This window comes from Zalophus californianus, chromosome 4 (assembly GCF_009762305.2).
Source record: "Zalophus californianus isolate mZalCal1 chromosome 4, mZalCal1.pri.v2, whole genome shotgun sequence".
NCBI classification, from domain to species: domain Eukaryota; kingdom Metazoa; phylum Chordata; class Mammalia; order Carnivora; family Otariidae; genus Zalophus; species Zalophus californianus.
The window spans coordinates 174,867,557-174,892,098 of NC_045598.1; the positions used below are offsets into that span (position 1 = coordinate 174,867,557).

A 24,542-nucleotide genomic window follows, 5' to 3' on the forward strand; every position below is an offset into this window, starting at 1 on the left:
TCTGGACAGCTTTCCTTGGTTAATATTAGGATAGAATTATGGGGCTCAAACAAGGCATCTTATTGATTCACTGGCAGTCTCTGGGGTGAGGTGTAGGGCTGCCTCTTGTACTTAAAACATGGACACTTTTCTGCCAGTCTGCCAGTGTTTTTTTTTTTTTTTCTCTGACATAAGGGCAGTGTTGGATCAGAAGATGCCTATAGACTCACATGCCAACACCTACATTCTGGCTGGCACATTATCAAATTTGCATTGTTTCCCTAATGGAAGTTTTTGTAGTTAGGATATTTTCTGTTTGAGGCATTCAGTAAATCCCAGATTGAGAGCTGAAGAGAACTCCAAAATCCCTACAATTAAGCTTTGTAGTATTACATGCGGCAGAACTCCCAAAGCATCACCCATTCCAGCAGTCAGCCCAGCTTCCAGAACATAACCTGAATCCTTCCTCTTGTCCTCATTTCCAGCACTCCCATCCCGGTCCAGGCCACTGTCATCCCCCACCTGGACGGACCATTGCCACTGCCTCCTAAGTTGGTGTTTCAGAATTGCCCCCGACACACCAGCCAGAATGTTCTTTGAAAGAGAGAACCCAGATGGTATCACTCCTTTGTGTAAGCCTTCTAGTGGATTCCTGCTGCATTTGATTCTTTTCTTAGGACCACTCAGGGGTTGTTCCTACCCATTCGGTGGCCTGAGCAGAGGGAGCTACAGACCGGGCTTCAGTGGCAGACTGAGCGCTCTGGTCGTCAGCAGGGAAATGTTGACCAGGCGCAGAGGGCACCTGCACGCCTTCAGACCAACCAGTCTGGGACCTCAGGTTGAGTAGCAGTGAACTCAGGAGCTGGAACAGTCCACTCACCCTGAAATTCCACCTGGGTCACAGCCTTTTGAGCAGCGGCCTGCTCTTCCTTTTCAATCTCTTCAGGATCTCTGTAGAAGTAGAAATCAGGCACAACCGCTCATGGGTGTTCACAGGAAATGGGGCCACGCATGCGCAGAACTTCCCTAGCCAGCATCCACCACATCAGACCTGCCGAGTGAGCTTCCTTGTTGTTGCAAGGGATGGCGATGTCCACATAGTGCAGAGGAGTGTTACAGAGGATGACGGTAGACAGGTTAGCATAAGACGCCTCTGTGACAGGCTGGTGGTCAGCCCTGGGATCAGTAACCACTAGAAGTCTCAGCTCCCAGAAGGCTGCCTGGATCTGGTTAGCGGAGGTTCCAGGAGTGAAGAGGCCAGCAACAAGAGTGACTCCAGTAACAGTAGCAGACTTCAGCCCAGCTCGCCGGCCAGGATTCCGGACGGTCTCCACCACCTCCCTGCCAGTTGGTGTGGTTCAAAGTGTGGTCCATGGGTCAGAGCTGGTCCACCACATGCTTTTTACCAGGCCAGGAGGAAATAAGTAGAGAAACTGAGAGTGTTTGGGAAAATTTATTATAATTTGATGTTCATGCTATTTTTGTTGTATTTTACAAAAGTATTGAGTACGATAGACAGCAAATTCAAATATCTGGTCATTCGTCACAGTTAGACCAGTAAGAAGATGGCAGAGGATGGTCTCAGGACATCATTTGGTCCAGATCCCTGCCTTTGGGATCATCTATTACTCAGTATCCTGTGTTATACTTTTGTGTTTATTGATATTTACTTCTCCGTGACCCTGTCACTGAGAGTTGGGGTCAGCCACAAACTCATAAATATAGTTTGACTGAAGAAGGGGGCCCCTTCCCAAGGTAAGGAGATGGCATTCTGCAGAAATACCTGTTATTCTTCAATGGCTACTGCCAGTTAACACTCCCATAGGTTGAAGAATGTTACTTTGGGGACATTTTGGCTTGGAATTCAGCGCATACTCTCTGATCAATCAAAAATAACAAAAGGAATGTTTTGAATTTATATATCCAACTTTATAAATGTATGTGTTTCATTCAGATATGTTCCAGTGCCCCCAATCAATCTTTGTTGTCCACGCAAGGGTCACATTATGGTTCGATCTTACTGTTTATTTGTCATAGTATGGTGAAAACAGCCTGGGCTGTGGAAACATTGGAATTCCAGTTGTCATTTTACTGGTTCTATTTGGCCAATAAAGTTATAGAAATTCTATGAACTTCAGCACCTTCCTCTGAAAAAAATGTGAGAAATAACTTTCATTTCAGAGTTGTTTTGAAGATAAAATACCCTATGGGAAACACTTGGCACACAGTAGGTGCTCAGTCAATGCGGGGCCCTTTACTTTATTTATTTTGTTCCCTGTAGTACCGTCAGCCATGGGCTAGAGGAAAAGTTTGAGACTCTCTCAGTCGCCTTTAGTTATAACAATTGCTGGAGTCTGTCCTCACAAGGTTTCTGCTATACCCAATGCAACAAATCCTTCATCTTAAGTATTATAAGCAAATGCATAGTTTCCAGCGGAGCCCAGCCCTATCTGCTCCCAACACAACTGGTGTAATGACAGCAAGCTCTGGAAGCTCATAAAGGTCATCGTGCTCAGGCTGTCCCTAAGCACTTTGAATTGAGCTTGCTGTAGAAGAGAGCTCTGTTGGCTTTTGCCCTTCCTTTGAGCTTGCATTAATTACCCCTTGCACGGAGTTTATAGACCAGAGCCAGATGTGTAAGATCAAAGGGGAACTGGAAATTGCTTCAAAATGCCTTCAGGTGACATGAACGGCAATGACTCCTCCAGCAGGCCCTCACAGGGGGGCTTCTTCAGGATCTGGGCAGACTCTCTTTAGTCTGCCCAAGAGGACAGAGGGCTCCCCAGACCAACACGGGCCGATAACACCCACCCTGTGTAAAATATGTGCTTCCTGGGTGCCTAGCCAGTCTAGGCAGAAGGTTCAGGAAGTGAGAACCACCATGAAAACAGTCTTTGGCTCTGAAGAGCGACCAAGAGAACCTCTGAACCCCAGCTCTCCCTCCCCTTCTCCACACAGTCCTGCTAAGGCCTGCCCTGCCCTGGCAGGTTTGAGGGTGGCCCGTGCACTCCCTGGCAGCTGCTCATGTGCCCCTGGGAACTCTGGGCCTCTCTGCTCAGCACTGGTGCCCCTCTGCTCCGTTCTCTTTTCCCTGACTCTCCCTCCCGAAGAAATGGGCTGTCCTTGGAGTAATTCTGGAGGTACTGATGACCGCCAATAAGAAAGGGTCCAATAGATCCTGGGTCTAATCTCAGCTCCCCCCTTACTAGCCCTGTAACCCCAAGTCTCATCTTCCTCACCTGCAAATTGTGGGTGACAGTGACGCCTGTCTCATGAGGTTGTGCAATGGATCGATAATGTAGTAAAGCCCTTAGTACAGTGTTTGGCATAGAGTGGATATTCACCAAATACTCTTGTTACTGTGATTGTTCTTTTTATTATTAACGAGCAGCTAGCACACCTTATTTCCAGGTCATCAAAAGTGTATTATTTTCGTAGGGCTGCCGGAACCAATTCCCATAAACTGGATGGTTTAATACTACAAAAATGTATTCTAGAGACCAGAAATCTGAAATCAAGGTGTCAGCAGGGCCTCACTTCCTCTGAAGGCTCTAGGGAAGAATCTCTTCCTTGCTGTTTGTAGCTTCTCATGGCTGTGGGCGTTCCTTGGTGTTTCCTGGCTTCGAGACACATCCCTCCAATCTCTGTCTTCACATTGTCTTCTCTACCTTATTTCCGTTTGCCACTTTCTTCTAAGGACACTTGTGAAGGTGTTTAGAACCCACCCAGATAATCCCAGATACTTTCCTCAGCTCCAGATCCTTAACTTCATCTCCTCTGTTATTACATAAGGTAATACTCACTTTTTTGCCATACAGGTAATATTCACAGGTTCTGGGGATTGAGACATACTTTACTGGAGGCTACCCAATTAAACCCACTACAGAAGACATGCCCTAGGAAAAAGGGCTTTTGCTTGCTTCTTGTTCAAGAGTCTCAAATCCTGAGAGCATTTGATTATCAGCTGCAAAACCCCCTTTGCTGTCTCTCTAGGAACCCATTCATGACCCTGCCAGATCCTAACATGGTTACTAAGTCCCTGGATCCATGGTATATATAATAGAGTCTGGGAATGAGTTTGTGGGATGGTACGATGAGACAGAATAGGCTATAGTGACTAGAGATATGCAGCTGGAACAAAGGAACTCTTAAGAGACAAAGAACATCAAATTTTGGTTCACATTATACATAACAATGGGGATGCTCTAAATGGGTCAAGCCTAAGATCATCCGGTCTTACCTTATGTACCTGGATATGAACTAAACCATGTTTAATCTTCACTTTTTTTTTTAAGATTTTATTTATCTATTTGACAGAGAGAGAGCACAAGTAGGGGGAGCGGCAGGCAGAGGGAGAAGGAGAAGCAGGCTCCCCGCTGAGCAGGGAAGCCCGATGTGGGGCTCCATCCCAGGACCCTGAGATCATGACCTGAGCCGAAGGCAGACGCCTAACCGACTGAGCCACCCAGATGCCCCTAATCTTCACTTTTGATGATAAGTGGTTTTGATGCCCTCAACACTGTTGAAATAAAGTATTACTCTCCATCCCTGATCACTGAGGAGAGAGAGACATATCATGTTCAAAGGGACACCATGCCTATTGTATTCTATGGATTTGTGGAATATGATGTCACCAATACCTTGGATTTGTATATAGAGCGGAGGCTCTGGGGGAGATGCAGGGGAGAAATGGCCCTGCCTGTGAGGTCAGAGGTCTCAGGCAGAGTTTCCAAAGTATGAGTTGGTGGAAGTGGAGATAGAAAGCCTCACTTTTCCTTACCCTAGACCAGTGCCATGACCTCTGCATATCCTCACCTCTTATGGGACTCAGTGCTCTCATTATAAAATGAGAGGGTATAGTGGGCTAAATAATGAATGCCCTCTTCCCACCAAGAAACCCATATCTGAATCCTCATAACCTGGGAATTTCACCTTATTTGGCAAAAGGGACTTTGCAGATGTGATTAAATCAAGGATCTTGAGATGGGGAATTATCCTGGATTATCTAGGTGGACCCAAATGTAATTGTAAGTGTCCATACTAAGAGGGAGGCAAGAGGGAGATTTGACTAGAGAAGAGAAGTCAATGTGGTGACTGAAGCAGAGATCAGAGCGGTGCATCCCCAATCCAAGAACCACCGGCCACCACCAGAAGCTGGAAGAGGCACGACACAGAAACTCCCCTGGAGCCTCCAGAAGGAACCAGTTCTGCCGACATCTTGATTTGAGTGCTGGGAGACCCATTTCAGACTTCTGAATTCCAGAACCGTAAAATAAATTTCTGTTGTTTTAAGCCATTGATTCATGGTAATTTGTTCCAGCAGCAGTAGGAAAGTAATGTAAAGGGTTAGGCCATATACCTGTAGTCATGATAATTACACAAGGGCTCAGCTTGGGCCAGGCATTCTGTAACAAGCTGTACTCTTACTTTATTCCCAATGACAACCCTGAGAGGTAAGTACTATTAGTCTCAGGGAACCGAGAATCAGAGAGGTTCACTAACTTTGCTAAAATTAAACAAGTTAATGGAGGGCTGGGATCTAACCTCAGGCCCAGCTGCTTACTAAGGATCCATGATATACTGCCTGCTTTTATATAAGCGATTTCTTGACATTTTTGACTTTGTACGTTTAAGGGAAAAAAAAATTCATGACTTACATAAGCCATTCAATTTCTACTTCCCAGTGGAACTCTAAATATCAGTGTGTGTATGTGCAAAGTGAGATCTTCTTCTCAGGATATGACACCTCCATTTCTTAGATTATGAGTTAAAATTGCCTTTAGCCTATGAAAATCCAATTTCAGTAACGTAAGAACTCACTCAGTGGGAAATGAATGTCTAGTCCTTAAATTAGATAAAAATAAAAGTATTAATAAAAATTATCCCAAACTTGAAAATATGGCAAAAGCCCATACACTGTGTCCTTATGATATCCTACTGCAGCACCGTTGAACAGGCCCACCTAAGGAAGGTTTCATTCTCTTGGCTAGTTCTCAAACTTTTTGGTCTCAGGACTCTTTTAACTATTGAAAATTACTGAAGACCGTTTACTACATGAATTATATTTACTGTTCTTTATCATCTTAGAGATTAAAAACTTAAAAATTCAAAATGCTTATTAATTCATTTAAATAATAATAAACCTATTCCATATTAATACAAGTCACATTTTTGTGAAAAAAAATATACACGTTTCCCAAAACCAAGTAATTTAGTGAGAAGAGTGGGATTACTTTGTATGTTTGCAAATTCCTTTAATGTCTGGCTTAAAGAAGACCTCTGGATTCTCATATATGCTTCTGCATTCAGTCTGGTGTGATATGCTGGTTTGGCTGGAGCCTGGGAAGATAATTCTGCCTCACTGAGATACACGGTTTGAAAAGGCGGAGCAAGGGAGAGGCAGAATTTAATGGCCTTTCCAGATAACTATGGATATTTTCCTCTGATACTATACCCAGCTGGGCTAGTGACAGTTTCTTAAAGCTTAATGGCAATATGGAACCTGATATATCAATGAACTTTTTGAACTCTGTTCCACTAAAGTCCATTGAGCTATCTCACACTTTAAATGAATGTTTTACCCACATAGGGATTTTGTGCCATCATACATTGATCATTTGGAAAATACTGGTTCACTGAGTTCTGCACAGGTTCCTAATGTTAATCTGGCTCCTGGTGCCAGGGAAAAGAGTTTCAGAATTTTAATTTTTACTTGAAAATGTGGATTTTGTCATGGGCACAAATTCTGCCAGTAAGTTTTTCTGAAATTCTAGATACTCTTCATTCATTTTTGAGAAACGATTTGCCAAATACCCAGGGCTGAATAACCATTGTTTGTCAGTCAGTTTTTTGTGTTGTTTGTTTGTTTGTTTTTTAAGGAAAAATGGTGTTCCTTGAAAAAAAGTGGCAAGTTCTGCTCCTAACTCCAATGACAGCCCGATTGCCTTTCCCCTGGATAACCACACACCTTGGGATGCAGCGTAGTGTTTTATGTCCTCTGTACTTTCCATTTCACAGCATGGAATATTAAAAACAGTACTCAAAGTCAAGAGTTAAAAGACAATACTTTTTACTTCTTCAACAAGGACATCCTTAAGTGAAACAGGTGGGGTTCTTTTGCAGCTAGTACGTGAGGTAAAGAATGCAGCAACCACCAGAGTAGTTTGGGCCCAAGACCTTGGTTTGCACCAACGTGCCACATTTCCACCCATATTGCTTCTCCCTCATCAATGTACATGTCAACACCATAAAGATAAATAAATAAAAATGGCTGAAGGGTAAATAACATTGTGGTGTTATTGTGAAAACAGGTTTGACATCATGTATTCCTGGAAAGGGTTTCAGATTCCCCACGGGTCCATGGACCACACTTTGAGAACCTCCATCCAAAGATACCTTCTAGTTCTGAGAATCCATGACCCCTCCCTAAGACCAGATTTCCTAGATGACTTTATCTAAACCTATCCTCACAACTGGTGCCACAAAAGAGAGAAGAGTAGCCCTAATATTCCTATTACACTTCATTCCACTTAGATTCTGAATCAAGAGATGTGAGGTATGGCTGGTGGTGGGCAGGAGGGTGTTAACGAAGGAAGTGACCTATGTAAAGGTTTCCATAGAGCGTCTAAGGTCTTAGACACTTCTAAGTCCTTTCTAGGCAGAGTTTTCAGGAAACAACCTCCTTTCTGCAGGGCTGTTTCTCTCTTTCCCCATTTAATTCTTCCTGACATCCAACATTAGACATGTAAGCAGTGATTTCTAGTCTAGGTCAGCCACTCCATAACTATTTATAATCCTGCAGGAAATCATTATTCTTTTCATTTCAAAATGACTGATTTTATTTAAAAAAAAAAAACCCTAATTATGGCAGGTCATAAAAACAGAATTTCAAAGGGTGCTTTGGGGACAGAGTGACCTGGTAAATAATTATTTTCCCTTGTACCTAGCTCTTTAACTGCACAAAAGACTTTATCACTGTCTTCCTCATGAGCTTTGAAGAAGTAGCTGGGATTCAGAGAATTGGGGAAGTGGGACAGAGATGAGATTTGCATCAGGGCACAAAGTATTTAGGGTATTAATAAATCTAAATGTGTCCTACGAGGATAGGCAATGTGGCTGCAGAGCACTGGAGGCTATTTAGAAGTCTGCAAAGACTCTCTGAAATAAATGTCAGGGTAAAGATTCTTTGGGGTTTGGTATCAGGTTGAAATTGATGAGATTTCACCATAGTAACACAATTGATCTCAGCCCTCCTCCTCTGGAGCCATCAGGGGGGATCCTCTGTGACCTTGAGGATTTGGTCAAATTGGTACAAAAGAGGCAAAACATTCTCTCAGAGAGAACTGTATAACAAGTCAATGTGCTGGCTGAGAATGCCTATGTCCCCGTCCTCCCTGTCAATTAGTTTCTTTTCTATTTAACAAATATTATTGTTTTCACATCTACCCTGTGCCGAACTCTGAACAGGGCACTGAGAAGAATATAAAAATTATTAATATAAAACCCTTTATCTCAAAGTTTCTAATTTTGTGCATAATTTAAGAATTATGCACAAAAAAACTATAAAAACAATACATACAGTAATGAAAAGCACGGGTCTTCCACTTCCTAACTGTGTGACATTAGACAAGTTATATAAGCTTTCTAGACTTCAGATTTCTCGTCTGTAACATGGGGATAACCCTAGTACATCCCTTGTGGGGTTGTTTTGGACATTAAATGAAATAACATGTGTAAAGAGCCTTGTACAGAGCCTGTACTTAGCATTCCAAGTACCTGAGTCAATGATAAAAACTATCATTTTCTAGTGACTTTCCCTCCTAACAATAACCAGGGAGCATTATTCCCTTTTCAAATGATGGAATCTGAGCCTAAGGAAAATAAAATAATTCACTATCCCATGATACCCTTCAGATGAGAATCATTGCAAAAGAGTAGAGAAAGGGACAGGCATTGAAAAGATATGGTCATTAATAGTTGTGGTAGCCTATCTCCAAAATGGCTTCCCAGGAACCATAGTATTTGTGTCCTTGTGTAGCCCCCTCACTCAGTGAATAAATAAATAAGTGTGGCATCAGTAATGCCACATGATGTGAGAGCTGAGTTAAAGGAGCCTAGCCTGACTCCTTTGGGATGCTTGCTCTTTGGATGCTCCACCTTGGAGCTCAGCCACCATGCTGTGAGATGCCTAAACCCAAGCCACAGCCCCAGCCAAGCTCACACCAACAACCAGCACCAACTGATAGCCCTGTGCATGTTCCACTTTGGATTTTATCCAAAGTCAAGCCTCAAGATGACTACAGCCCAGATGATATTTGACTACAACTGCTTTTGAGAAATCCAAGTGAGAACTGCCCAACTGAGGAGGGGTCTCATTTCACCTAGTTTGTGGAAAGATACAAAGGAATCTTTCTCTCAGATTAACAAAAGAAATAACTAGATGATCTAAAAAATCATAACATTTTTGGAGCATGTTGAAGAGCTAAAGTCACAGGATGACTAGGGTAACTCAATTCTAAAGTTCGACAAGTCCCTCCAAGACAAGATGAGACCTGTGAACTCTTGCACCTGTGGCAGAGCATGGGAGGGAGAGCCAAGCCTCCACAACAGCAGGTGGCAGGGAGGGACCTGCTCGTCATTCATTTTTATATGCTCAAACAATTTTATAATTTTAAAGGAACCTGGACTGAGAAGCAGATGACCTGTTTGGTAGACAGATATTGATCGCAGCCCAGTGACCTTGGGAAGTACCCCACACTTGGGCTCCTGTCTATCTGGTTGAGGCTGCCTGTGGCAGAGATCGCAGATGACAGTGAGCACTTCTCAGAGAGCCACACCTGCATGGAGCGGGAAGGCCACTGACACAGGGAGGCCAGGGCACTCAAGGACAGGCAGTGGCTTTGACACGCCCCACAGCTGGCAGACAACAAGGTTCCCAACACTTCCTGCCTATCCTGTTCATTGATTAATGTGCACAGCTTTACACAAATCACACATCTTCCCTGTGCTTTTGTGCCTCCTTTTCCAAGGTTCAGAAAACTAATACAGATACCCTCACAGCACTCTCCACCCCACACACAGGCACCACACTCATTCGCAAACACCGTGGTGAGGAAGAACCAGGCAGAGTGACGGAAAACTACTTTACCAGCAAAATGACCACTGATGCCAAATGACTTGACAGGTTAAAAGATGCAGGGACAATAGATTCTCTTAATGAATCTCTAAGTGACCAAAAGAAATTGGGCACCAAAGCCCTGAGAGAAGTAGCAATTTTTTTTTTTTTTTGCAAAATATCATCAACAAAGGATCGACTACATGCCAGGAACTTTGAATATTTTTTAGCATTCTTTATCTCCAGTTCATACAAAACTAAAAGTTAGATGTTACTGTCCCATTTTGCATATGGGAAAGCCAAGGCCAAGTACAGAGTAATGGTTATGCCATAGGCGCCGCAGTCAGACTCCTTGGGTTTGGTTCCCAGCTCTGCTACTTACTCGCCATGTGACCGTGGGAAAGTCTTCTCTGTGCCTCAGTCATCCCTTCTATAAGATGAGGGTAATAATGGTACTTTACAAAAATGAGAGAGTAAGAGGAAGACATTGGGCAATGTGCCTAGCATACAGTAAACCTTTAGTGACTATGACCTGCCATATTAAGTTACTTTACCCAAGCCACACAGTGAGAAAGAGTCTGACTCCAAACTTGCATTCTTTCCAAAGAAATATTGTGTGTGGCCGTGAAAATTATTTGTGTGAAATATTAATAAATTTAAATAACCTAAGTTAAACAGAACTAGTATGAACTCAGATAGACCTCCCTCACTTGCCTTGATCCCCTCAAGGCAGCATAGCCATGAATGACCAGATGTTTGCTGAATGGTTTTCTTAGGTTCCCTGCTCTCTCTCATTTTTTGTTGTCCGAGTTCATCAAGATTCCCTCTCTGAAGGAATCTCATTCCGTTATATTAAATTTAGGTAACTAAGGATCTTCAAAGTATAATATATATTTTATTTGCTATGTAAATTTAAGAATATCAAAGCAAAACAAGACTCCTAGAGAAGACTGTAAATCTCTCTCTGGGCTCTTTGTGTAACATCGGTTATGAAAGAGATACAAAGACATAGATGGAAGAATGGATAAGTAAAATGTGGATATATATACAACGGAATATTATTCAGTCTTAGGAAATTCTGGCACATGTTATAACACGGATGAAGCTTGAAGACATTATGTTAAGTGAAATAAGCCAGTTACAAAAGGACAAACCTTAACAAGGTTAATTAGAGTAGTCAAACTCACAGAGACAGACAGTAGAATGGTAAGGATCCAGGGGTTGGGGGAGGAGAGCATGGGAAGTTAGTGTTTAATAGGTACACACTTTTAGTTGTGCAGGATATAAAGAGTTACGGGAACGGACAGTAGTGAATGTACTTAGTACCCCTTCAAGATAGTTTTTTTTAAGATTTATTTACTTATTTATTTGAAAGAGAGAGAGTGCACACATGTGGAAGGGAGGGCCAGAGGAGGAGGATAGAGAGAGACTCTCAAGCAGACTCCCTGCTGAGATCATCACCGGAGCCAAAATCAAGAGTCCAAGGCTTAACTGACTGAGCTACCCAGGCACCCCCACTTCAAGATAGTTTAAATGGTAAATTTTATGCTATGTATATTTTACCACAGTGAAAATGTTTTTCAAAGAAGAAGAATATGAAATTTGGAGGAGGCTAAGGGCATTATAATAATAATGAAACATAAAATATTGGTGAGTTTCTTGTTCTGGGTTGTGTTTGGAATGGATCACGCATGAGTCCAACAGCCTGGTGGATGCTATAAGATCAGTGAAATCTAAACTCCTCAAGCTTCATTTGTCTCAATGTTCAGAGCCATAGCTATTGGGGGATGGGCTCCAGGACACCTGTCACTGAGGGCTTGAAAAGAAACAAGATAATCAGTTGCCAAGAATATTATAGATGGAGTGATTTCTAAGGGAGTACCCATTATGAAAATCTAAGCTTGATTAACAGAGGAGGCAGACAGGGAGGGGTCAACTCTAATCCATTGTTCATTGAAGGTCTCTGTGTGGCTAGCATGAACTGGGCACTTCTGGGAAACAAAAGCTGTAAGGTGGTGTTCTCTACTGAGGGAGCTACCATCAAGTCAGAAGACATGACAGCGTCATGTCATCAGAACCCATTCAGTGCTAAGTTGTGTGGACTCTCCTAAGAGATCAGGATGTGTGGAGGTTCTGTATTGTGCCAATTTGGCTAGACTGGAACTATGTTTCCCAGAATTCCCTTCCCCGATGGTTCTGGGTTAGCACTGGTCACAGGAAGAATCTGCAATATTTGAAAGCAACCATTATGCTCTGAAGGTCCTGGCGGACCAGCACCCATGCTGGTACATCTAATGAATGCTGGCTCTCATTGTTGGTGGGGATGGCAGCCAGCTTGCCGCTCCTCAGACCCCACCAGATCTTCTCCTCCTCTGAGTCTGGAACAGGAGCATGTTTAACTCTGTAACAAAGAGCACCAGCTTCCGGAGGTCACGCCCATCATCAAAATTAGAGGCAGCAAGAGAAAGATGTGGGTTCCAACCTGTCCTTGTGGGGTCCAATTTGCCTTTACGGGTTCCAATTTGCCTCTGTGCACCCCAAATTTTTCTCACGGTTGTCCACTTCACATCCATCTTTTCTTTCCAACTGCTGGCCTTGCTGACCTAGAGAAACTGAGCCTAGCACCAGAAGTAGAAGCAAGTCATACATAGCTTTCTTCAGCACCTCCCACAAGTGCCTAAGATCTAATGTCTCTGGTGCATCCCTTACACCGTATTAACCACGGTGGCTCTGCTGTCCTGATAGAACCATTACTGATAAGACCATGGGACAGTACAGTCAGGCAAAAGAAGGTATATGTGAACTCCAGCCTTTAAAAGCTTAGGTTTTTAAATCGTTAACATGCCAGCCACTTTCTAACGCTACTTTCCAAACATCACTCGTCTATGCCTTAAGATGGCCTTTGTTCCATCATAAGCCAGTGTTATTTCCAGCTCAGTACATACCAGCCCCTAAAATATATTACTGTGCCAGACGCAGGTAATCTCTTTTTCGGTCTGCCTGATGCCCATAGCTTTAGAGTGGATAAACACCGGCAAAGGCTATAAAACCCAAGAGAAAAACAGGGGAAATTTGAAGCAATTACACTCATCTAGTTTAGTACAATCATCAGGATGATATTTGGGCTTTGGAGTTAACAACTGAGGATGAATCCTGGCTCCACACTTTCTAATCATTGGGCTTTTTGCCAAGTTGCTTAATTTTTCTGAGCCTCCGTTTTCTCATCTGTAAAATAGGAGGATAACCCCTTCATTATCAGTTTTCCATGAAGATAAAATTTAAAAAAGTATATAAAATACTTACTATAGTGTTTTTTAGTGCTCAGTGGTATACCAAATATGTGTACACATACACATGCACACGCACATGCACACAAACACACAAACTCAGTATCAGGACTGAGGGTTTCCATTCTTTTGGTCATTGTGTCTTATCTCCAGTAACTGGGATGCTTGTCTATAATGAATAAATGGGTGGATGGATGGATGGATGGATGGGTGGGTGGTGATGTTTGCTTTGTTAAGGATCTCTAGATTGAAGGGCCAAAGGGGGAAAAAAATGGACCTGAACACCATGACTTTGAAACAGATGTTAAGTCAAGGACATACCTACAGAGAAATCACTCAAAATTGTCACAGCATCAGGCTCTGCCAGGTTCTTGTCCTTGCTTCCCCAGGATGTGTTCTTCAAGCCCCATACTGCTCTGTGTTTCTCTCACGGACTTTTACAGTCTTCAAATCCCTTCCAGGAACATAATGTCATTAGATCTTTGCAATAGCCCATGAAGGCAGGAAACATGAATATTAGTGTCCCCATCTTACTATCAGGGAAAGGCTTTTAAAGAGGCTGAGCCACCTGTTCTGATATCTAACCAAGGGCTGCTTCCCTCGTGAGCCATGGCCGTACCAATGTTGCGCAGCAGAGATGCAAAGAAAAACCACAGTTGTCAAGAGAAAAGCTGCTTTTCCATTACAGCAAAATTATGGAGACTGCATCTTGGTCTTGTGCAACGAATGTGAGGCTTCAGCAGGGGAACCAGGGCACTAATTCTGGGCCTGCTTTTACTAGCTGTCATTTGGCACGGCCAAGGGGAAATACTTGGACCTCACAATCAAACAGATCAGAGTTTGAATCGCAGCTCCGTCACTGTCTGTAAAACCTTGGGCAAGTTACTTAATTTCTTTGAGTCACAACTTTTCAATCGCCAAAATTGAGATAATATCCAGCCTGAAGGCTTCACTGAGATAACCTAGCAGAATAGCTGGAATCTAGCAGAGGTTCAATCAATGATAATCCTCTATTATCCCTTCTCTATCCACTTCCACCTTAGTGGAGTAAAGAGAAATATAGCAGAACAGTTAAGAGCATGAACTATGGAGCCAGGTTGTCTGGCTTTAAATTCTAGCCCTGCCATCTATTGGCTATGTGACCTTAAGAATATTACTTAACTTCTCTCTGCCTCAGTTTGCTCTTCTGCCAAATGAAGACAATAATAGTACCTACCTCATAGGGTTCTTATGAAGACTAAACTAATTAATATTTGTGAGGCACTCAGAACACTGACTGGCATATGGTAGGTGTGACATGCATTTTCTTTTTTAAATTAAAAAAATCATTTTCATGGAACTTTTGTGGAAAGAACAGATTTGAAAATATCTTTTTTAATTTAGAAGAATCAGACAAAAGGAGAGAAATACTAAAACACCTTCCTGAAGAATCAAAATGTACTGAGCCCTTACAATTTCACAGCACAAAATAAGATGCAAAATGATGACATCTGAGCCATTCATTCAGTGAACCTGTGTTGTGTGCCAACTGTGCACCAGGCACTTTGCTAAGCACTGGAGATTCAAAAGTGGACAACACAACCAGGCCCACTGCCTTTGTGGAGCTACCATTCAGAGGGATGGGTGGTGGAAAACTTAGGGGAAAAAAATCAATAAGATAATTACAGCTTATAATAAGTACTTGAAGTGGGGCGCCTGGGTGGCTCAGTTGGTTGAGCATCTGTCTACGGCTCAGGTTGTGATCCTAGAGTCCCAGGATCGAGCCCCACTTAGAGTTCTGTGCTCAGTGGGGAGCCTGCTTCTCCATCTCCCTCTGCCCCTCCCCGCTCAGGCTCACGCACTCTCTCTCTCTCTCACTCTCTCTCAAATAAATAAATAAAATCCTTTAAAAAAATAATAAGTACTTGAAGGAAAGATAGCTGTGTACTGTGATCGCGGACAATGGCAGGAAGGTGCCTAGACAGAAGGGAGTCAGGGGAGACTTCTCCAAGGAGGTGGCACATAAGCTGAGGCCAGAGGGCTGTGAAGGTTCTGCTCACAGAGCTTAAATTAGTCTAATCTATGGAGTTGGGAGCCCTTGGCATGAGCATAAATGTAGAGATTCTAATGGCTCTACCTCACAGGATTGTTCTGGGGAATAAATATAATGAGGTCTGAGAAACACCTGGCACACAGCCCGGTCCATAGTACATGCTGAACATCATTACCCTCTCCCTGGAAAGTGCCTCACTTCAGAGAAGCCCCCACAGTTTCTGCGTAGTCAAATGGAGCGCTCTTCTGGGCCCATCCCTGCCTCCCAGAGCAGCATCCATTGACGAATTAATTCAACAATTTCCTCAAATCAACACACTGTTACTAAGTGAATATATTTATGAGTCACATTAAAGGTACAGATGTGATAAAAGATACAAATCCAACCTTAATCCTGCTCTCCAGGGACTTACAGACTGAAGGAGGAAACAGATACCTACAAACCCATAAGCGGGGAGCCCAAGACCAGAGGGAGTAACACCCATCCACCCCAGAGCAAAGGATGGAGTGGCCCACAGACCCTCAGCAGAGAAGACATGGAACAGAGGGTCAGGAAAGTCTGGCTACCTGGGGAGGGGGTCTCTAGGCAGCAAGTGAGCCTTCAGTTTGCCAGCATGTTGGATCAACGAATATAACACCTGCCTGGCTCATGACACAAGGCCCCAGGGGCAGGCCCCAGGGCAGGGGTGTGAGCTGAAGGAAGAGGGGTCCAGACACTCAAGATGGGCAACAGCCATGCCACAGGTAACAAAGACATCACCACTCTTGCCCTGCACAATCTCAATCCCAAGGCACCAAATGCATTCCAGCCGCCAAGCCTCCACTGCCTTCTGTCCCTGCCTGGAGTTCCTTCTCTGTTCCCCACTTCCAGATTCAGTGTCCAGCTCCCAAGTTCAGTTCTGTTTCCCTGGGTATTACAGCCCATAGCCATCACCGCCACCCCCTCCACAAACCGTTACAACCTGCATCCGCAGGACTCAGATCCTCCTTCAATCAGACCATAATGCAGTAAGACGTTGCTGCCCGCAGAACTCAGTGCAAAGTGCTGGAGGCAGACCTCACATGGGGCACGATGCAGGGTGCCAGGAGACACAGGTGCACATCGTCCCTCCACACAACGTAGGTTTGAGTCAGCACTGAAAGAGATGCAAATAAAGAGAACAGGACCATGGCAGAAGAAGAGATTTCATACTTGCCATGTCTCCTCTCTTCCCACACTACATGGGAAAGTTCTTCGTTTATTCACTTGTTCATTGAAGAAATATGTACCGAGTTCACTCTTCTGGGTGATTAAGACACATCAGTGAACAAAACAGACGAAAATCCATCAGTGAGGGGATATTTTCATGAAGACAGGAAAGAGGGAAGGAAATGACCCTGTGGACTAATACAGCGCATAGTATGGGCTTGGAAGAGCAAGTCATTGCAAAGGCCCGGAGGTGAGTGTGTACCTAGGCCCCCGAGGAGGCCTGTGGCTGGAGTCAGTGAGCAGGGGAGCGCAGAAGGGGAAGAGGACTGAGAACTAATCAGGGGGCCACGAGGGGCCATGAGCTTTGCTCTGGGTGAAGTGGGGAGCCACTGGGAGATTCTGCATTGGAAAGGAACATGCTATAACTCACATTTAGGAGGCTGTTGTTGATACCACAGGAAACAGATGGTAATGGCTTCACCCAGGTGAGAAGCAGAGAAATAGCTTTAAATTCCATCTTCTTCCCTAGTGCTTGGGACCATGCCCGGCATCTGGGAGAAGTGGGTTAAAAAACCGGACTGATTGGATTGAAATGAAACAAACACCTAAGAGCTCTTTGGATCTGGGCTCCAGCCAAGTCCCATTGTGGACAGACATGCTAAGGGAGGCCCTGTAACCTGCTGTCATCGGGCATGCTCGGGACCGTGCTGAGCAGCAGCTTTTTCGTGGAGAGCTCAGTGGGCAATCCTGACAGCAGGGCACGTGAGCCCGAGGTCTTGTTGGCCGGAGCTGAGAGCTGCAAGAAAGAAACCTGTGTCCTGGGTAAAGCAGTGAGAAGGGAAAGGTCCCTGTACTTCCATTATGTCACAGATTTTTAATGTATCAAGTGACCTCAAAATTAAAAGAGTCTTCTGAAGGCCCATCTGCCCCCCTTCCAGTTTGCTGTCCTCAGAAGGGCTGCCCTGGATTTCAGTCCAGAAGCCTGGTAAAGAGAGACTCACAGAACTCAAAAAGGCAAAAAAGTGATGATTCAGGGACCAGGCCCAGCTTGTCAAATCCGGTGTGCTCTGGGATGCAAAAGGAGAGGACGTGAGTGCATAGTGAGAGAGAGATCAATCTCCCATGGACTGAACCCCCTTGTTCTGCCCAAGCTCCACTCCCCCATTCCCCTCACCTGCTACAGAGTCCTCCAAACAAAATATCATGTCATCTTTCTGATCATTCCTACTAACCCTGTGAGACACCTGCTCGGTGAGGAACTCATTCTGCAGAATTTTGCAGGACTTGGTCCAGGTGAGAAACTGCAGGAAGATGGAGAAAAAATCAGGATCTTAGTGAGTTTCACTGCCCTGACCCCTCTGTTGAAAGGAGTGTCCCCCACCTGCACTCACTGCTACATCAGCCTGTGTCTAAATTCATTCAGGCTGTGATCACAGAACACCACAGACCGGGTGGCTTACGAAGAATGGAAATTTATTTCTGAGTGAGTGAATAAATATTTCATCAGCTTGAGACAGCCGGTGCATGGAAATAGCCCTAGAATTCCATCCAGAGTCCAGTGCTAGTCAAAGAAAAGCCTTAACCTCCATTAACCTTCACCTTACCTTTCCAGTTTTCAGAGCACTAAGGACGCAGTCCCTGATCTGATCCTCACAGTAAAATCTGTGAGATAACTGTTATCAGTTCAGTTTTACAGGTGAGGAAACGGAGCCTCATAAACATTCAGCGATAGCCTCAAGATCATACAACTGATAAGTAGCAGAACTGGAACTCAAATAACCAAATTCAAGTTCAGAGTTTATTCTGTGCCTGAGGGAACTTTAAAAGAAAGGCTCTTAATTCTAACTAGATCCTTTTCTAATTTATGTACCTATATCTCCTAAGATAGCATCCGATGTAATCTCTTTAACTCTGGAAAAAAAGTGTGGCCCAGTAAAAACGGGTTGGGCTGGAGTCCAGACCGGAGCTGCAGGAACCAGTTATGTAACCTTGGACGAGGGCTGGCACCTCTCAGCGGGCCTCCATTTCTTCTTCTCTCAAGTGGATGGAATAATACCTGACTTGTCGGCCTCATAGTGTACCATGAGGCTCCCATAGAAAAAGAGAAGAAAAGTGCCCCAGACACATAAGCTCAACATTACAAAGGGTGCCAGGGCTTTTGTGTCCTTCTGGCTCCTGCTGCTCGGACAGCTGATAATGGAGGGATCGTAACTCCCCCTACCCTGCCTTATTTCCATCTTACCCCATTTTCCAGATCTGACCCTCCCGTCAGAGCCCAGATCTAGGATAAGACAGTGGTAGCAGAAACTTTGTCAATCTACCAAAAAACCGCCGAATTTTAATCTTGAAATACGGTATGTGAATTATATCTCAATTTTTTTTAAATAAAAAGATGAGATTGCTAGCCCTAGGAATAGGCACGAAGACCTACCTAAGACTGTAGCTGTGGTAACATGGAGAAGACAAATTAATTGTAAGAGATTTTGAGGAAAAGGAAGAAGCCAGATGTGATTTGAATTTTAGGATGGGAAACGAAGGAGGACAGCGGGGCCTTTAACCCAAAGAAGGGCAAGCAAGTCTGGGAGAGATCAGAAACACCTCGGCCATAGGGTGTATAGAATTTGAGAGTTCAGTGGGACACACAGGTGCATGTGTGCATTGGGAAGCCAGAGAATCAGGCCTGGATTTCTGGGAATGATGAGGATTTGGGGACGACATAAACGCCATGGTTAATGACAAGATTGGATGCGCTCCCTCAAGATTTAGGAAGACAAAAGAGTCAGCAGAGTTTTTATACGTCCAATATTCTGAGTCCTTCTTCAAATTGGTGGGCTCCAATTTTTGTCAATTTATGAATTCTTTGGGTACAGTTGAATTTGTTAACGTTGTCTTTCTCCAAGTAGGGTTAAGGTTTTCTCCTCTTCGAGCAGATAAAGGACCAGTACTCACCTTGAGCCCGTCCAGCTTTGGCTTTAGGCTTTGTTACTGCCAATCTGTTGTAATCTTTCCCTTACCCTGAGGGCACAGTCATGACTCCAAGGGAATGCTTTAGGGTATAGTCTTTATCCCTAGGATTCAGGCCTCCTGGAGTCCTAACTGAAATCCTGCCAAGGCCCCTTAACTTTGGCAAGACTTGAACTCCATCGTCTCTCTCCCTGGCACTGTTCAGTTGCTAAAACCTTTGCCCAGCACTTAGCTTCCCTGCTGTTCCATTGCTCTGGGCATCCTGAAATCTCACTCCTCCCTGGTTCAATTTTGGAGTCATCTGATGACTTCAGGGAATTTGCCTGCATATTTGGGGGCTCACTTATCTGAGGTCCTCCTCTTCGGCAGCCCCAAATGCCGTGTCTACTCCGCACAGGGAGGGGATGCTTCCTGCTCAGGCTCTACCCCCTGGCTGAGAATGACAAGTAGCCTCAGGTAATGATCTGAGGTGAATGGGGAGCTAATCTGACTTTCTGCCTTCTCTCAAGGATTGTGGTACCTCCACTTCCTGAGCTTCCCTCCCCCACCAAGCTTTCGCATATATGTTAACTATTTTGCCCAGATTGCATAATAGTTTTAGTGAGCCCATTAATGCAACATGCTACCCCACAAAACTAGCAATCTCCATTAAGAAAATCAAAAGATAAATCAGGACTGGCCCTCAGAAGCCTATTTTGGGGAAACAGAAAGGGAGTAGTCTGATAGAAGGAAACAAGAGCAAAGAGAGAAACCAGAGTATACGATCTTATGAAGGACAAAAGAGAAAAATGCCACGGAGTCGGCATTATCAAAAAGAAAAAGAAAAAAAAAAAAAAACCCAGCCATGGAAAAAAGGCTAAAATAAGGACGTTGTCCTTGACAAGGAGCAGAAGGTCATGGGTATAGTATTTACCAATTGTTTATATTCATCAACCGGTAAGCTTTTTGGGGTAGGCGACGAGTTTTACAATTTGTATTTTCACTGGACAGTTCTGAACATTCAGCATATAGCTGTTCATGAATTATACGATAAGGAAAAGTTCTGAATGTGTGAGAGAGGCTGGTGTAAAGCTGATAGAGAGGTCTGGTTCGGAGTGTCCTCTGCGGAAGGGCTGGGAAGTGCTAATTTAGCAGACTATTTATACCCACCAGCAAATGTGCCAGGTGCCTGGCATTCAGTTCGTGGCTTGGGAAGACAGGAAATAAATTTCATTTCAAGGATCCCAGCTCCCATGTGGAAAAAGAAGTCTGGCTTGAGCTTTCTCTCTCACCCTCTTGATAACCACACAAATCACAGCCCTACACTGAAACGGACACCTGTGAGCACAGAGTCCAAGGACCTGGCTCTGGGTCTGTATGAAATGTCGTTTCCTCTGCTTCATCTGTCAGACATTTTTCCTTTGCATTGAGTAAAAAGAATATCTGTGCGTTTACATGGACCAGTCTGATAACCGGAAATTCCGAGTGCTGCAGGCTTACACCTTGGTGGTTTCTCCGCCAGAGAGGAGAGAGCTCCCTGCTAGCCCACCCCATCCTGCCCATTCTCACCAGGCCCTCTCCCTTCTGGTAAGTATCCAGTCCGTTACTAGCCGGAATTGCCAAGTCCACACAATAGTCTAACCCAACAGCACTTCACAGACAAACAAAGTACCAGACGAGCGGAGCCAGAAGAGTCCCCGTGGGACCACCAGGCACAGCAGAAGAGCAGAGGTTTACTAGTTAAGTTAGCCACGGGAGCTGGATGCTGACATTCAACCCCCAGCTTTGCCGCCTTTTACCCTGGTGACCTTGAGTAAACTGTGCAGTCTCTCTGTTTCAGTTTCCTCTAGGAACAATGGGGATGATAAAAACACTTTCCTCCTAGGGCTGGCGTGAGGATAACACAGCCCCTGACTACCCCTGTGATGGCATGAGAAAGCTCATCATAAACCATACAACGCAACGTAAACGTGCAGCGTGATGTGATCTTTATTGCTCTTACTGCCACCTCCGTGTTTAGTGAACTCGTACTTGTGTGGATTTTAGGAGACACAGCTGTTCGCTCTGTGCGGGTCAGCATCTGCACTGTGCTGGGTCAGAGGGTCAGAGGTGCCCGTGCCCCGGAACAGCCGGGAGGAGGCTCACCTGCCCTGGGGGCGAGGAGCTGAAGCCCCCAAGTCACAGTGCTGTTGGAGGGAGGCCGCCCCAGAAGCAGCCAGCATCAGAGAAGGGCTCTGGTTGGAGCGCCAGGCAGTCAGAAACTGTGCAGGGATGGAGACAGGCTCTCTGAGAAAGTCATCACCATCCTACCCAGCGGGAGAGAAGCACCTGCCCCCTCCATCATCCAGCCCCGTGTACAGAGGATGGTCAATGACTCATCGCAAAGGGAACGTTTCTTTATGAGGATGCAATACATCTGCATTAGGCTGATTAAAAATTGTTCCTTGTCAGCCTAACAAGTGTGGTACTAGAGAGTCTGGAATGCAAATGCAGAAAGGACTTTGGAGTCTGACCCACCTGCGCCCCAACCCTGGCTCTGCCAATGACCAGCTCTGTGACCTTGGGAAAGCTGCTTAGCTTCTCTGGTTCTGTTACCTTGCCTATAAAATGGGGATAATAAATTTAACTCCACCGGGTTACTGCTGAGAGTCAGAAGACCTGGCATATGTGAAATGCTGTGGGACCACTGAGCCAGGCTCAGAGGAAGCAAACAAGACATTGACCACATCTCCCTCTTCCTTCCTAAGAGAACCGTTATGTCTAGGTGTACACAGGTAGACCATTCAATTGCTTATCAACCTATCTATCCCACTGCATCTCAGGTGTATCCAGAATTCCCAGAATGGAACTGTAGTTGCTCAGAATATAAAACAAAATAAACAAAACTTTGGGGTGTCTTGCTCTATTCGGTTAATAGTTCTATTGCTTTCATTACCATAGCTCCATAGCTTTGAATTTACTGATTTAGCCATGAAAAGTATGCTCATTACTTAAAAAAAAAAAAAAAATACAGACCTAGGTATGCTGTCACAAGGTAGGAAGAGGTACTTTACCTAGAGCTCCTTCAATAATTTCCTAAATTTAGAAATTCACACAAACTCCTTTTTACCAAAGTTATCACATTTTGTATTTATTTTCATGCCGATGTTCCCTACTCAGCTGGGACTATGGACCACTGATCTCTGTACAGTCACTGCTTAATTTAGTATCTAACACATAAGCAGTGCTAAGGAAATCTTCTTTTAAGTGAGCTCTGAATTGAGCTGTTCTTCCTACTTAAACTATTTTTTTAGGTCAGATTCATTACTACTCTCTACATGATGGTTTACTATGACTCAGGATAAACAGTGCCATGCCCTTTATGCACCAAAAATAAAGTCTCTGTTCACATGAACAACTCATTAATAAAAGATGCTTATCAGAGAAGTCAAAAGATCTCAGATTTTTCTGAAGTATATTCCATCCATCTCACTTACATGTTTTTTTTTTTTAAGATTTTATTTATTTGACAGAGAAAGACAGTGAGAGAAGGAACACAAGCAGGGGGAGTGGGAGAGGGAGAAGCAGGCTTCCCGCTGAGCAGGGAGCCTGATGTGGGACTCGATCCCAGGACCCCGGGATCATGACCTGAGCTGAAGGCAGACACTTAACAACTGAGCCACCCAGGCGCCCTCACTTACATGTCTCAATATAACCTGTCATGGAATCCCACTGTCTAATAATTAAAAACAGAACTAACAACAAAAGAGCTTGCCATTTATTGAATGCTTACCATGTGCCTGTGTGAAATGCTTTACATGGATTATCTGAATTCTTGCCATAGCTTCATTACAGGGTCAAGGAGAAGGCACACTGGATGCACGGGCCAGTGGGGCAGTCACCCAAGGTCACCCAGTTAGCAAGCCAAATTTCAGACCCAGAAGGTCAGACTCTAAATCCAGGAATTTTTGCCACTGCACCTACTTTTTGCCACTGCCCCCCAGCACGGCATCTGGGTTTCCTGGGATCTATTCCACGACTTCACTTTCCACCTCAGTTTTTCCCTTCTGTGCACCTTCTGCTTCAGCTGGAGGAGCTCCTGTTAACATCCCCACTCTGCACTTCCCCAGCTCCACCTTGGCTTAGGAAAGCCTGCTTCTCGGAATGCCTTTCCCACCTTCTCTGCACAGCTTAACCCACCACCCTTTAAAACCCAGGCTAACCCCTCTCTCTTCCAGAAAACTTTCCCTGATAGCCTCTGCCCGCCTTCAACACACACCCCCAGCAGGCATCTTCCCTCCCTTCTCTGAGCTGCTGGAGCATTTTCTCGGCATTTCCTGTGGACGCCCCAAACCTTATTCCTAGTATATCCTTTCTGTGTGCAGATGCCCCAAGTCTATCTACTGGACACTGCTCACCTTGGAGGCAGAATCCACGCTGGATCCAGACCTGGATCCACACAGCATCCAGTTCAGGAGATTGTGGGTGGGAGCCCCTCCCATTGCGGCCCCATGACAGGGGAGCTTTGTGTGAGGAGCTAAGTCACACAGATTCCCTTCCTGGCTTCTCTCACGCCCCCCACCCCAACTTAATTGATTTAATGGGACTTTGTGGAATTCACTGATGAAGCATGAAATGGACCGACATGCTGCCATAACCACCCAGTTAATCAAAGGGCTAGCGGAAAATGAAAACGCTGGATAAGATCAAAATAAATACTGGCGAAATTAGTCACCACCTGTGTCTTGTTGTCAACAAACAGAGCCTAGTTTTCCTCTCACTCACTCCCTGCTTAGATTGTACAGTGAGGTCTCAGCTAAAAGGCATGAGTAAGGAACGGAGAGTGTTCTGGAGATAAGATGTGCCCCTGAACTTACTTTGGGGAAATCCCATCGACCCATTGGGTGTTTATCAAGCACCTACGACATATGTGACACTCTGCTGGGCACTGGAGATAGAATGGTGACAAAGGCTTTTCTGTCCATGAGCTGAACAGGGGAGTTAGGCTCATAAACAGATG

The 24,542-nt window shown here is 44.6% G+C and overlaps 1 pseudogene; it reads right to left on the reverse strand.

Annotated features, from left to right (window-relative positions):
- Positions 1-652: 652 nt before the first annotated feature.
- LOC113925374 lies at positions 653-24,024 on the reverse strand (annotated as a pseudogene).
- Positions 24,025-24,542: the final 518 nt, after the last annotated feature.